The sequence below is a fragment of the Rhinoderma darwinii genome, chromosome 12, assembly GCF_050947455.1.
Source record: "Rhinoderma darwinii isolate aRhiDar2 chromosome 12, aRhiDar2.hap1, whole genome shotgun sequence".
Classification (NCBI taxonomy): domain Eukaryota; kingdom Metazoa; phylum Chordata; class Amphibia; order Anura; family Rhinodermatidae; genus Rhinoderma; species Rhinoderma darwinii.
The window spans coordinates 23,818,213-23,833,999 of record NC_134698.1 but is presented as its reverse complement, the minus strand read 5'-3'; positions in this window follow the sequence as shown (position 1 = coordinate 23,833,999).

Sequence of the window (15,787 nt, the reverse complement as noted above, 5' to 3'; positions counted from 1 at the left end):
AACTGCAGCATAAGCGGATTATCTGTTGGTATATATAACTAACCCCTTGGTTTCTCTCCCACGACTTCTACATATTTTTGAGGACTTTGGTTGGGTCTCTAATTTCAAGATTAATTATGAAAAGTCGAAAGCGCTGAACATAACTCTCAAAATACGTTTGACCATTAGTTCACAGTCATCTTTTAAGCGGCCGAAGTCTGAATTGCAATATTTGGGTTTGAAAATTACATCAGAACCTAAAATGCTTTTCGATTGGAATTAACCCATTGTACTATAAAATTAAGGATTTCTTGTTAAAGCTTAAAGTTCCGCATATGTCATGGATAGGCCGCAAGAATCTCACCAAATTTGTTCTCCCCCAGGTTTTATATATGTTACAGTCATTGCCCATTGACATACCCACATATTATTTTTCACGGTTTCGACGCTTATTAGTGGACTTTTTAATGGAATTAAAACCGTCCTGGAATCACATATGCGCAACTCATACGGAAAAAAGGTGCTGGAGGGTTGTCGTTGCCTGATCTTCACACTTATTATAAAACAACACAATTGAGGAGGTGGACACAATTAGCTAATGGCAATATTTCTCTTCCTCGTGTTGATATAGAACATTATTTACTGGGAAGTAGTCTTGCTTCTTATTTATGGGTGGGGGAGCAAACACCTTCTAGATCCTTAGTGATGAGTAATATGACTAGGGGATTGATCAGAGTCTACCAAACCTCATCGGCATTACACCTACATACTAATACTTTTTCATTATTGACACAGCTTTCAATTCTTCCTAGTCTTGTAAATAAGAATTTTCATGTTGTGATGAGATGTCAGTGCTCTCTGGATTACAGTGTTAATATACCATGCATAATTGATGCCTCTATTATGATTGTATATGTTTGCGATTGTCTTCTCAGCTACTTCAATAAAAAGAGTTTATACAAAAAAAAACGCACCACATTGAAGTGCGTTTTTTTGGGCGGATTTTCTATTGCGGAATGCCACACTGAAAAAAGAAAACGTTCATACTCACTACCTACCTCTATTCTGTGCATGGGGAACTCTGGGTAAGTGTAACCTATAAATGTGCCCGGGTAGATGTGTGGGAGAAAGGCGTAGAGAAAAGAGAAGAAGTGTCTGTCGCTTATACTTTCTCTCCCTTTGTGATCCAAGCCTGGTTTGGACTATGCTTAAAAAACCTGATAAAAACTGTGTACCCCCCCCCCTTATACATTGCTTTTCAAACCATGAGACACCCACCTGTGGTTAGCAGGATGCAGCTGGGGGGCAAATTTGGCATATTCCAATGGTTCCCTGGCTGCAGAAATCTAAGATTTAGGCCAGTTTCAAATGAGCGTAGGGCTGGGCAATAAACTGAAGAAAAAACAACCTAAAAATTTAGCACCGATAACCAAGATAATCTTGCTCATCTAGTTTTCATAGTTCGGTTATGTCCCAGGTTCAACTTTATCTGCATCCTCAGGATGCAGATACAGTTGAATTCAGTATTAACTATGTAACGCAGACCAAGAGCAGCCTCGCGCCGACAGGCGGGTTGTAGTGAAGTCTTCACACCTGGCTGTGCCGAGCCACACAGAGCACAGACCGGAAGAGCAGAGGGATCTCCTACACTCATTGTGGGAACGTGGTTAGGGGAGTATTTATTTGATTATTTTTATAAGGCACTATGGGGGCATTATATTGTATGGAGGTAGCTATGGGGGCATTATATTGTGGGAGGGGCAGCTATGGGGGACTTACACTGTGGGGAGACACTATACGAGCATTATACTGTGGGGGGGACACTAATGGTGCATCATACTGTGGCGAGGCAGCTATGGTGGCATTATACGGTGGGGAGGCAGCTATGGGGCATTATACGGTGTGAGGGGGCAGTGTCAAGTGGTATATTATATGCAGTATTATACAGCAGGCTCAGGGGGATATATATTAATTCAATGGTGTGGCATACTAATAGGGGGCATTGCATGTAATTATGGGTGTAGTATGCAAAAGGAGGCATGACCTAAATAATCATCATTAATCGTAAGCGAGGTTACATGTTCAATTAATTGTGATTTTATTTAGGTCATATTTACCCAGCTCTAAATGAGCGTGGAACGGGCACATTTTTGCACCTGTACTATGGCGACCATCCAGGGCACAGGGCTCGGATGGTGGGGTTTTTTTTACTTGCTAATACGGCCGGGTGTAGCGGGATAGGGAGTCTCCTTTGAAAAGAAGACTATGGCAAAGCAGAGAGCAATTGGCTCCTTACCCCACGATTTACTCTCGAAGCCCACAGGCTGGTTGTGGCCTACGGTATACGAGACACCGGAAACAAACAGATGACGTCATCGGCCCAGTGCAGTGATATAATTGCATCCTACCGCCTGCGCTTAGACGCTGAACACACAGAGAAAAAGCCCCAAAAAATTATGGGTATGGCCAAATGGGGTTAGGATGGGGGGCATAAAAGTACTGAGTGGGATCATAAAATGGAGCATTATTACTGAGTGGGTCATCAAAGGGAGCATTATTTCTTAGTAGGGGCATAAGAGGGGGCATTATTACAGAGTGGAATATTATAATGGCCAACTATTACTGTGTGGGGACACTAAAAGCAGTACCATCACTAGGTGGGATCTAAAGGGGACACTATTTGGCAAAGTTTCCACGTAGCGTAAAAGCTTTTGAAATTTTCAATCCGCAGCATGTCAATTTTCATTGCTTTTTTGTTGCGGGGTTTCCCCGTTGAATTCAATGTAAATTAGGCATGTACAACCTGCAAAAAATAGCCAAGTGTTGCGAATTTTGCTGCAGAAATGCTGCGATTCCGCCACAAAGATTGCAACTTTTTTTGCTTTGAAATTAAGAAAAGAAGCTTATACTACCCACCCAGGCATGGCCATAGTGAAAAATTATTCTGTTCTTCTAGGGCGGCCTTCTGGGATGAAGTTTCATCCCATGTGACTGCTGCAGCCAATCACAGGCTGCAGCAGTCACACGGGCTTCAGTGTCATCCCAGGAGGCCGGACTGCACAGACTACGGCCCGGGGTAAGTATAACATTTGTATTTTTTCAAGTGCTTTTTCTGCCCGAAAACGGCGGTTTTTCGGACACAATGTGCTGCGGCTTCTTGGTGGGATACACTGCATAGTTTTATGCTACGTATCCGACCCGTGGGAATCCGGCCTTACTGTGTGAGGGAACTAAATGTGGAACTTTATTGGGCCTATAAATGGCACAAAGGGATTCAATTAGTGTGGTGGCACTATGGGTGGGGAGTTTGTGTAGCGTTCGGGAAGAAGATGGTAGTGTGCAGGACAAACAAGAAGTCAAAGATGTCTGTGGGTCAAATTTTGCAGACAAGTTGTGGCCAGAAGAAGTCGACATGGTGTGCTTGGCCAGGCAAAGAAGAAAAGGCAAAGTGAACGAATCCAAGCAGAGAAGTCCATGCATATCACTGTACTGGACTCACTTATATGGTCTGCAGAGCCTGTGTAGTACTGGTATCTACCACTATATGGTCGTTAGATTAGTATCTCTATAGTGGTTTTTATTCAGTAACAGTATGGTGGTATTATTCAGTAGCTGTGTGGTGGTAATACACTACCGTTCAAAAGTTTGGGGTCACCCAGACAATTTTGTGTTTTCCATGAAAACTCACACTTATATTTATCAAATGAGTTGCAAAATGACTAGAAAATATAGTCAAGACATTGACAAGGTTAGAAATAATGATTTTTATTTGAAATAATAATTTTCTCCTTCAAACTTTGCTTTCGTCAAAGAATTCTCCATTTGCAGCAATTACAGCATTGCAGACCTTTGGCATTCTAGCTGTTAATTTGCTGAGGTAATCGGGAGAAATTTCACCCTATGCTTGCAGAAGCCCCTCCCACAAGTTGGATTGGCTTGATGGGCACTTCTTGCATACAATACGGTCAAGCTGCTCCCACAACAGCTCTATCGGGTTGAGATCTGGTGACTGCGCTGGTCACTCCATTCAGATAGAATACCAGCTGCCTGCTTCTTCCCTAAATAGTTCTTGTATAATTTGGAGGTGTGCTTTGGGTCATTGTCCTGTTGTAGGATGAAATTGGCTCCAATCAAGCGCTGTCCACGGGGTATGGCATGGCGTTGCAAAATGGAGTGATAGCCTTCCATATTCAAAACCCCTTTTACCTTGTACAAATCTCCCACTTTACCAGCACCAAAGCAACCCCAGACCATCACATTACCTCCACCATGCTTGACAGAGGGCGTCAGGCACTCTTCCAGCATATTTTCAGTTGTTCTGCATCTCACAAATGTTCTTCTGTGTGATCCAAACACCTCAAACGTTGATTCGTCTGTCCATAACACTTTTTTCCAATCTTCCTCTGTCCAATGTCTGTGTGCTTTTGCCCATATTAATCTTTTCCTTTTATTAGCCAGTCTCAGATATGGCTTTTTCTTTGCCACTCTGTCCTGAAGGCCAGCATCCCGGAGTCGCCTCTTCACTGTAGACGTTGACACTGGCGTTTTGCGGGTACTATTTAATGAAGCTGCCAGTTGAGGACCTGTGAGGAGTCTATTTCTCAAACTAGAGACTCTAATGTACTTGTCTTGTTGCTCAGTTGTGCAGCGGGGCCTCAGTAACAGTGTGGGGGTATTATTCAGTAACAGTATGGGGGTATTCAACCAGATGTGGAAGTATCATTCAATAACACATCGACTTACTGACTAGAATTAGGGAAATTCGCACTATGGAGCATATGATGGCCTCTATTGACAATGAGCTGGACAGGTTCAAAGTGGTGTGGGATCCGTGGGATAAGTATTGGCTACAGATATCTCGGGATTAGGCCGTAGATTGATCTCTGACTATCCCTCCCCCCTTCCCCCTTTTTGTCTTTTCCCCGGTGTCTTGTTTTGTCTTTTGGAATTTACTGCTATGTCAAATGGATTGTATGGCCTACCCATGCGTCCTAATGTCATGTGTATATTTTGAAAAAATGTTCAATAAAAATACAGTTGAAACCAAATAGGAAATAAGAAAAAGAAATGCATCGACATACCGTGAAAGATGTAATATTAAGAAGGCGTCTCCTATCCCACAGAGAGAGCCCCACAGACAAGTATGCAGTAGCCAGAATGTATGATTGGGGGAGGAGGGGACGATGAGATGAGGAAACCAGCCTCATGAAACAAATCTAGAGAACACACACTTCTTATAGTGCTTATGTTATTAAGAATATGCAGGAGGGTAGAGAGAATATGGTCCTGGTAGTACCCTACACTAAACAAATAAATAGTGAATAAGGGCCTTAGTGGCTAGCATGTAACAACTGGCACCCACCAGTCTAGGAGCACTAGTAATTACATCCAAGAAAGCACATGAAACCTCTAAAGTAAGGGTAACAACTACAAATGACAATTACAGCAAGCACACGCTATCACCACCTAGAAGAATAAACATTGTAATAATCCCAATCTAGGGAACACAGAAAAAACTCATTTAAGCATCCGACTGGTGGTCCGGTCTTTTCCTGCTGCGCAGCGCTTTGAATCCCTGGGATCCTTGCCAAGCATGAGGATCAGAAATCCCCGGCGGAAGAGTATCCTTTAGTATCGGCATCCAGTCCGGCAAGTCAATTTTCTCAAAACCCAGTTTCGACCAGGCCTTAGAAAGATCCTCCGGTGTTCTGATGGTTATCTGCCGACCCTCTTTTAGCATGGCCAAGCAAAATGGAAACAACCAACGTATGGGTATTTTCCTTGCTCGCAGGGCCTCAGTCAGGGGGCTTCAGCATCCGTCGTTTGGCTAGAGTGCTAGCCGCCAGATCTTGAAAACCATAATCCTGCTGTCCTCAAACTTCAGGTCTGGAATCGCTCTCGCGGCTGTTAAGATGGCGGCCAAATCAAAGTAATTAAGCAGGTCACATATGACATCCCTGGGAGGCCCATTCCGTGCCGGTTTAGGTCACAACGCGTGATGAGCACGTTCAATAACCTGTGCCGCTCTTTCTTGGCCCAACTGCTGGGGAAGTTGAATTTCGCTTGCCGGATTATGCCGATGGGGAGGGTTTTTAGTAGATGTTTAGCGGCAGCGACGGCGAGGGTTCGTGCGCCACATCACTTTGTGCGGCTCAGGGAAGAGCATCGGGCTGATCTGTAGGTTTGGGATGATTTTCTTGGTCAGTATAATGGTCGCTCTCTATGGATGGCTCCAGCGCATGATACGAGTGACTTAACATTTTTTACGGATGCGGCTGGGGCAGGTGGGTTTGGTGCGTATGGGGGTGGTCCTTGGTGTGCAGGTAACTGGCCGGCTAGCTGGGTGTCCAGTGGACTCACGCAGAATCTGGCCCTGCTTGAGCTGTTCCCTATCGTGGTTGCGGCAAACATTTGGGGGGACAGGCTCAGGGATAAGAAGGTCCGTTTTTACTGCGACAACATGGGGGTGGTGCTGGCCATTAATAACATCACTGCATCCTCTGCTCTGGTAGTTCAGTTGTTGCGACATTTAGTTTTGGTGTGTTTGTCTATGAACGCGTGGGTGGTGGCGGTGCATGTGCAGGGGGTATGGAATAGTATCGCTGATGCTCTTTCTCGCTCGCAGTGGGATCGATTTCGTCAATTGGCACCAGGAGCGGAGCTTCTCGGTTTGGCTTGTCTGGAACATCTCTGGGATCTGGTTTCGGTCCCGTAGAGTGATTGGTGGAAAGGTCTTTGGCACGTACGACATGGAGTGCTTATTCTGCTTGTTGGAAGCAGTGGGAGGAGTGGGTAAGAGAGTTGGGTAACGTCAGTACGGATCAAGACAGGTTGGTGGCACTTTTGTATTGGTTGGGGGACACCTGGGAGGCGGGGTTTTCATTGGCGAAGGTCAATCGTTTCGTTTCTGCGTTGGCTTTTGGTTTTAAGTTGCGGGGCTTTCGGGATGTGTCTAAGGAATTTTTAGTAGGACAAGCTTTAAAGGGTCTGCGTCGAGGCAGGGTCGACGCAGATTGTAGACTGCCCGTGTCTTTTGCTCTCCTCCTTTCTTTGGTCGTATCGCTAGTGTCTGTCTGTCGTTCTTCGTCCGAGGTTGAGTTATTTCAGTTAGCATTTTCCTTAGCGTTTTTTGGTGCGCTTAGAATTGGCGAGCTGGTTTCACCTAGTACCAAGCGGGCAGGGGGGTTGAGACTGGAGGAGGTGGGTCTATATGGGGATAGACTCGAGGTATGGTTGCGGCGGTCAAAAACTGATCAAATGGGCAAAGGAAAGCGCATAGTTTTGTTTGCCCTCCCGGGATCGGCGATGTGTCCGGTCGCTTGTATGCGTGCTTTTAAACCACAGGTGGGGTCGTCCGAGTTGCCGTTGCTACGTCACGAGGATGGGTAATTTTTGTCCAGATATCAATTTGGCGCAGTATTTAAAAAATGCTTGGCGGCGGTCGGTGTCGCTGCGGGCCCTTACTCATCTCACTCCTTTAGGATTGGCGCTGCAACTGAGGTGGGGCGCTGGGGGTTGGACGACGAGGGGGTGCGGCGCATTGGCCATTGGGAGTCCAACAGGTTTAGGTCCTACGTGCGCCCTCATTTGTTATGAGTCATGTTGTAATTGGGTGTTAAAAGTGTGTGTGCTTGTATTTCATTTTCTTTTCCGTTTCAGATCAGCTCCCGTGTCTTGTGTGGTTGTTGGGCCACTCTTACGTGCATTGGGGGGCTTTGAGGGTGGACGTCCGCCCTGACTGCCGCCAGCTGCGCATTCCGCGGCAGGACGCGGTTTTGCATTGGCTGGGATTTAGAGGTATGTTGAGGAGCCGGGTGTTAGCAGAGTTTCAGACATACTCTCGGCTGGATAGGGTTCCGGAAGTCCTGGTATTGCACGTGGGGGGAAATGATTTGGGGGTTCGCCCCTTTCAGGAGTTGGTGCGGGATATCAAACATGATATGTTGTGTTTGTGGGTTTCTTATCCCGGATTAGTGATTGTTTGGACTGACATTGTTCCAAGGATGCATTGGCGTCTGGCTAGGTCGGTGGAGAGGGTCAATAAGGCTCGCATTAAAGTAAATCGGGCGGTGTCCTGTTTTGTGGCCAAGAATGGTTGCATTTGTGTGCGGCACAGGGATTTGGAGTCAGGAGTAGGGAATTACTGGAGGAGTGATGGGGTGCATCTGACCGAGGTTGGGATTGATTTGTGGAGCCTGGCGCTAGCAGAAGGAATTGAAAGGGCGGTGCTGGTGTGGCGGAACTCACAGGCTTAAGGTGGTCAAGGCCTGTTTCGCTGTGGCGGGGGGAGTCCTTGAGGTCGGTCAGTACGAAATGGTGGGGGGGTCGCATCGGGGGTATGCGTCCCCAAAAAAAGGTACATGGTTTGAAGACTTCATAGGGTGTTATCCCTTTGAAGTGGTCTTCTGGTGGTTGGAGCCATCTGCAGAGGTGAGCGGTGCCTCCGAGCTGGTTTACGGCTGGAGGTAATTTGTTGGTGGTGGTTGCAGATGGCTAACTCGAGGTAAAGCATATCTAAAAATGGCTTCAAGGACTTCCCCTGCTCGGATTAATGTTAATGTTAATTGTTATTTATGATTCTGACCCATGTTGGGTCATGTGAATTATAGGAGGAATTCTCTGGTTGGATTCCTAATTAGTTATCCGAATGTTTCGAGACAAAATTGCATTTTATAAAACTATGTGAATTAATAAACGGCTGCTGTGGCCATTTCACATCCAACCTTGGTTGTCACGTGTCTTTTTCTCAGAGGTAGGGGTGGGAAAAGAAGGGATAAGTAGAATGTTCAATAACACACGACTCTACTTAGGCAAGTCATGAAAACAGAAATGCACCACGTGCTACAAACATACAAACAGAGTGTCATAATGATGGCGGCTGCGCGAAAATCACGTAGCCGCGCATCATACGCAGCTGTCACACGGAGCTGTTATGGACCTTTTGCATGCGCAAAACGCCACGTTTTTTGCGCGCACAAAAAGCACACGCTTGTGTAAATCCGGCCTTAGGGTAGGAACACACTAGGCATGAACACTGCAGATTTTATACAACACATTTTATTGTGGAAAATCCGCAACGTAAACGGAAGCTGTGCTGTCACTTTCACTTTCCGTTGCAGGGTTCACCCGACGGAAACCTCAGACGGAACCCCGGAACGGAAGCGAACGGTGATGTGAACAGGCCCTAACACAAATGTTTTGTATTTTTTTAAGCTGGTTCACAAAAAAAAATAATTCCAAATTCTACTGGACCAACTGCCTATTTAGAGACCGGCAGCAGCTCCAGCTCCAGGAGCGACATCATAAGGGACACACTAGGCGGATATGCTGAGTAAAACTACACAGCTTATCCGCCCCGGTAGCCGCAGGGAATTCCGCCAGCAAAACCGCACCAAATAGTGGCGCAGGTTTCGTGAGGATGTCCGCTGCGGGAATCCTGCAGGGAAAAAAAAGTTTAGACTTGCCCCGGCCGTAGTTTAGGTGACGCGTCTCTCTCTTCTGAACGTAGACCCGCCTCCTGGGATGACGCTGTAGACCATGTGACTGCTGCAGCAGTAACAAGGGATGAAACGTCATGACAGGAGGCAGGGCTGCGCTAAGAATAGAGGATCGCGTCACCAGGACTACGGCCGGGGCAAGTCTAAACTTTTTTATCAATTTAAAAAAGTACCTTTTTTTTTCTCATTTGTGATTTTTGCAGCAGAACCGCAGAATTTCCGCAACAGAGGAGCAGCGATTCTGCAGAATACATTGACATTCTGCGGCTTAAAAAGCCAAAAGCCACACTGCAGGTCCATTTTTTTTCAGCGTGTGAATGAGATTTGTTCAAATCTCATCCACTCTGCTGCGACTGTAATACGCTGCGGATTTTCCACAATAAAATGTGTTGCATAAAATCCGCAGTGTTCATGCCTAGTGTGTTCCTACCCTAAGGCCGGATTTACACGAGCGTGTGCTTTTTGCGAGCGCAAAAACATGGCGTTTTGCGCATGCAAAAGGTCCATAACAGCTCCGTGTGGCAGCTGCGTATGATGCGTGGCTGCGTGCTTTCCGCGCAGCCGCCATCATTATGACACTATGTTTGTATTATTTCTGTATTTTTGTACAATAAAATTGTGTTAAAACGTGAACTGAAGATAGGCGGAGAGGCGTGGACAGTTAACGTACATACACGGTGTAGTGTTGAGTTATACTGTGCGCCTAGACCTTTTTGAAGTTCAGATGAGTAACACAATTTTATTTAAGGCTTGATACAGGATACAATTGATCAGCGAACCTATTGTTTTTTGTTTTATTTTCTGAGGTATTAACGTCTTTTATTTTGCTTTGCGGCATGCTGCTCTACGGCGACGAATCGTCGGGCGAGCGAGCATCTTATACAAAAGAGTTTGCAGAAGTATCAACGTTGGTGTTCTTCCGGTGAAGTCCAGCTGATCGGGAAAAGGCGTTCCGGAAGAAAAGGACCTTTTTCAAAACAGCGGGTGACAAGGAGGACAACACAGACGGAGATGACTTCTGGAACAGTGAGTATGGACTTCTCCACACTTAAACACCTCGCCAAAAACAGTAAATTTAATCCAGTAACACCCACGACATACAAGTCAGCAGGAATGCTGTGGTCCACTCTGCTGGACGAGGCTTATACACATGATAAGTTGTGTATTAGCAAGAGGAGTGTTCTTAACAAAGCCTCCAAACGTCTCCACATGCTCACTAAATTAATCTGTGTGTATGAGGAGATGTGTAAGCCTGATCACTCAGAAATTAAGTGTGATTCCCCAAATCTTCACTGCCAGTGTTGTGCCAACAATGTGAAGCAGGTTTGTGATTTGCAGACACAACTGGCAGAGAATGCCCAATGTAGAGATCAGCAAATTTGCATGCTGGAATCGCAGGTGATAGGTTTGAGAAATCATGGTGATGATATTGATGCACAGCTGACTGGGTCTTATGCTGTGATCAATGCATTTAAGGTTAAGGCAGCATCTACGGATGCCATCATTGCCAAGTTGAATGATGAGCTTGCTACTAGGTCACAATTGGTTGCCAGTATGCAAAACATCATAAAAGATTTCTCAAAAATGTTACCGGCCTTGTCTTTTTCAAGGCCTGATTCTGCTGTAAGTTTGCCCTCTACAGGACAAAAAGGGGGGAGTAGTAAGAGTGATGGATCAGATGTCACAAATCGTGATCCCATCCGGAATCCTGAAGGTAACATTGTTACGAAAGTGTTACGCAGATGTAAGCATACGATATTTAGAAGTGCGTCCCTGGCCATGCAGAACTTTAAGAGATTGAAAAACAATGTCAGAATCACTTTTTTTTGGTCATCAACCCTCCCAAAATATAGAATAAAAAGTGATCAAAAAGTCGCATGTACCCCAAAATAGTACCAATAAAAACTACAACCCGTCCCGCAAAAAACAAGCCCTTACACCGCTTTTTTGACGGAAAAATATAAAATTATGGCTCTCAGAATACGGTGACACAGAAAATAAATAATTTTATCAAAGTGATTTTATTGCGCAATCGCCACAAAACATAAAAAACCTATATACATATGGTATCGCCGTAATCGTACCGACCCGCAGAATAAAGTAAAATGTCATTTATACCGCACGGTGAAAAGTGTAAAAAAAAAAAATACAAAAAACATTGTCAGAATTTATGTTTCTTTGTCACTTTGCTTCCAAAAAAATCTAATAAAAAGTGATAAAAAAAAAATCACATGTACCCTAAAATGATACTAATGAAAAGTACAGATTGTCTCGCAAAAAATAAGCCCTCACACGGCTCCGTTGGAGAAAAAATAAAAAAGTTCTGGCTCTCAGAATATGGCGATGCAAAATGTGCAGAGTGTTCCAAAAGCGGATAGGATCAGGCGCCATTTATCAGTGTGACACCGGCCACATATCTGCGAATTATTATTTATGTACCCCATTATTATACTCTCTTATTATGCCCTGATGTACCCCGCACAGGTTACATATGCCACCACATCATAAACTGAAATACCAGCAAAACCCCAAACAGAACAGTTACCAAGCAAAATCTGCGCTCCAAAAGCCAAATGGTGTTCCCTTCCTTCTGAGACCCACAGCGTGCCCAAACACCAGCTTACGTCCACACATATGACATTTTATATCCGGGAGAAGCCGCTCAACATTGTATGAGGTATTTGTCTTCAGTGGCACAAACTGGGCACAACGTATTGTGCATTGAAATGGCATATCAGTGGAAAATTTTAATTTTCACTTTGCACCATCCGCTGCGCATTAACGCCTTGGCGCACCACGACTTAATAGAATGTCATGGTGCGAGGGGTTATATATGGAGCGGGCTCACGCTCCATATTCTGCAGCTGTCAGCTGTGTATTACAGCTGACACCCGGGACTAACGGACAGGAACAGCGATCGCGCTGTTACAGGAGCCTGTAAAATGATATTATACTGCAATACATTAGTACTGTAGTGTATTGTACCAGCGACCTAATGATCGCTCGTTCGAGTCCCCTAAAGGGACTTTTGGGAGGTTCCCACTGTTTTGGTACCTCAGGGGCTTTGCATATGCGACATGACACCCGAAAACCAGTCCAGCTAAATTTGAGCTCCAAAAGCCAAATATTGTTCCTTCCCTCCTGAGTCCTGCCGTGGGTCCAAACAGCAGTTTATTACCACATATGGCGTATTGCTGTAATCAGGACAAATTGCTTTACAAATTTTGGGGTAATTTTTCTCCTTTATTCATTGTAAAAATTAAACATCTCTATGTTTTTTCAGAAAAAAGTAGATTTTCATTTTCACGGCCTAATTCCACTAAATTCAGCAAAAAAACTGTGGGGTCAAAATGCTAACTATACCCCTAGAACAATTCCTTGAGGGATGTAGTCTTCAAAATGGGGTCCGTTTTGGGGGGATTCCACTGTTTTGCTTACTCCAGGGCGTTGCAAACGCGACATGGCACTGAAAACCAATCCAGCAAAATCTGCACTTCAAAATCCAAATGGCGCTCCTTCCCTTCTGAGCTCTGCTGTGGGTCCAAACAGCAGTTTAGTACCACATATGGGGTATTGGCGTAATCAGGAGAAGTAGCTTTACAAGTTCTGGGGTGCTTTTTAATCTTTATTCCTTGCAAAGATTATTTTTTTAAAATATTTTTTCAGAAAAAAAGTAGATTTTTACTTTCACAGACAAACTCCAATAAATATAGCAGAAGACCTGTGGGGTCAAGATGCTAACTATACCCCTAGATAAATTCCTTGAGGTGTGTAGTTTCCAAAACCGTCTCACTTTTTGGGGGATTTCCACTGTTTTGGTACCACAAGACCTCTTCAAACCTGACATGGTGCCTAAAATATATTCTAAAAAAAGGATGCCCCAAAATCCACTAGGTGCTCCTTTGCTTCTGAGGCCTGTGTTTCAGTCCATTATCACACTAGAGCCACGTGTGGGATATTTTTAAAAACTGCAGAATCTGGGCAATAAATATTGAGTTGCATTTCTCGGGTAAAACCTTCTGTGTTACAGATTTTTTTTTATTACAAATGAATTTCAGCAAAAAAAATAAAATTTGTAAATTTCACCTCTACTTTGCTTTAATTCCTGTGAAGCGCCTAATGGGTTAAGAAACTTTCTGAATGCTATTTTTAATACTTTGAGGGGTGCAGTTTTTAATATGGGTTGATGTATGGGGTCTATCTAGTAAATAAGGCCCTCAAAGTCACTTCAGAACTGAACTGGTCCCTGTAAAAATAGCCTTTTGAAATTTTCTTGAAAATGTGAGAAATTGCTGCTAAAGTTCTAAACGTTGTAACGTGCTAGAAAAATAAAATAATGTTCAAAAAACTATGCAAATATAAAGTAGACATATGGAATATATAAAATAGTAACTATTTTGTGTGGTATTACTATCTGTTTTACAAGCAGATACATTTAAAATGAGAAAAATCATAATTTTTGCAAATTTTCTCTAAATTTTGGTGTTTTTCACAAATAAGCAATGCATTTATTGACCAAATTTTTCCACTAACATAAAGTACAATATGTCACGAGAAAACAATCTCAGAATCGCTTGGATAGGCAAAAGCATTCCAGAGTTATTAACACATAAATTGACACATGTCAGATTTGAGAAAATGGGGCTGGTCATGAAGGTCAAAATGAGCTCGGTCTTGAAAGGGTTAATTGCTCTCTATTAGGATAACGTTGAAGTTGTTATTATACTGTGAACTCAGGTTGGGCGGTGCAAACAGGTAACATAAGTTCACGGTGTAGTGTTTTATGTTATTCTGTGCACCTAGACCTGGGGGGGTTCAGACAGGTAACACAACTTCATCTGAGGCCTAATGCGAGTGCAATTAAATACAGCGAATAACAGTATGGCTGATTCTTTTGTGTTTAACTGGATTTAGGAAACTTTGGACAGGGGGAGGTAACCCTGGCATTACACCCATATCTTGATTTTAAGATAATGGGTTTGGTAAGACAGGGATATAGCTCCACAAACCTGAGAATTTTGAAAAACCACAAAAACAGTGCTTCATCCACAGCTCCCCTCGGATATCCTGACCTACACCAGTGTTGGGATACCGAGGGGTCCTGTGATATGAAGACTAATCCAATGCCCTCCTCAAGACATGGGTCAAGGATATTGGTGCTGGTATCTAATGCAGAATGCCACGCAACTAACTGCTCTGAAAGAGGCATACTCCTCCCAGAAGCATACTGTACCCTTAATCCCGTATTAGGCGTTGATGTGTCAGATCAGAAGGGAAGAACTCCGGTGACACCTGAAAAAAGGCTCAACATCCGTCCAGACACCCCTGTGAGACTCCAGACGATTCCTCTTGGGTTTGGCATCGAACTAACAAATCTCCTGCTAGACTTTAATGAGGAAGAGGATGTCGTGGAGAAACTGAAAGATTCCCAACACCAAGCCACTATTCATTTTGATGGACGCGGAAGTGTCTTGGTGGGAGAGCTTGTTCGGATATAGTCCCAAGGCCACTTCCTTCTTCAACTTGCTCATCCACCCAGTGATAATCCTTCTCACTCTTGTGGCGATTATGTACGTTGGACTGTTCTGCATGTACCGACGAATGAAAGGACTGGTTGACCAAATACAACGAGGTCAAGCAGAAAGCCACGAATACATTCGTAGACGGGGTCTAAGGACATAGTGATACAGTCCTGCGACCCAGAAATTTTAATTATTGTATGTGTATATATATTTGTAAAGTGTACATCTTAATCAATGGGTCGTACAAAATTTTCAAGGTGTACATATAGACATTCTAGGTGTTGATATGTGTCCGCAACATAGGCATACTCAGTGAGGACATGCCCGTCCCACGGGGAGTGAGTATGTACATGGAGGCGGGCATATATTTACAGCCTGCAGTCACACCATTTACATGTGTACCTTGCACGTGTTTATGGAGGAGTAGTGTGAGATGCTGTTTGAGCATGAATCTCTTTATGTACATATACCCATGGTTGGTGGGGGAATATTTTTGTATGTTTGGTTATTTTTCACTTTGTTTGTATGATTGGGTAGTGTGTAGGAACTAGAGATGAGCGAACCGGGACAACCGAACCCGGTTTCGGTCCGATCATCCGGAAAAGTTCGGTTTGCAGCGAATCCGAACTTCACCGGGTTTGGCCGAACCCGTTTTGACCGAACCCGGTCAAAAATATTATACAAATCGGCAGCCACTTATCTCTATCAATCACTGATAGAGAAAAGAGGCTGCTGATTAAAAATAAAATAAAAAGAATTTCATACGTACCCGGTCGTTGTCTTGGTGAC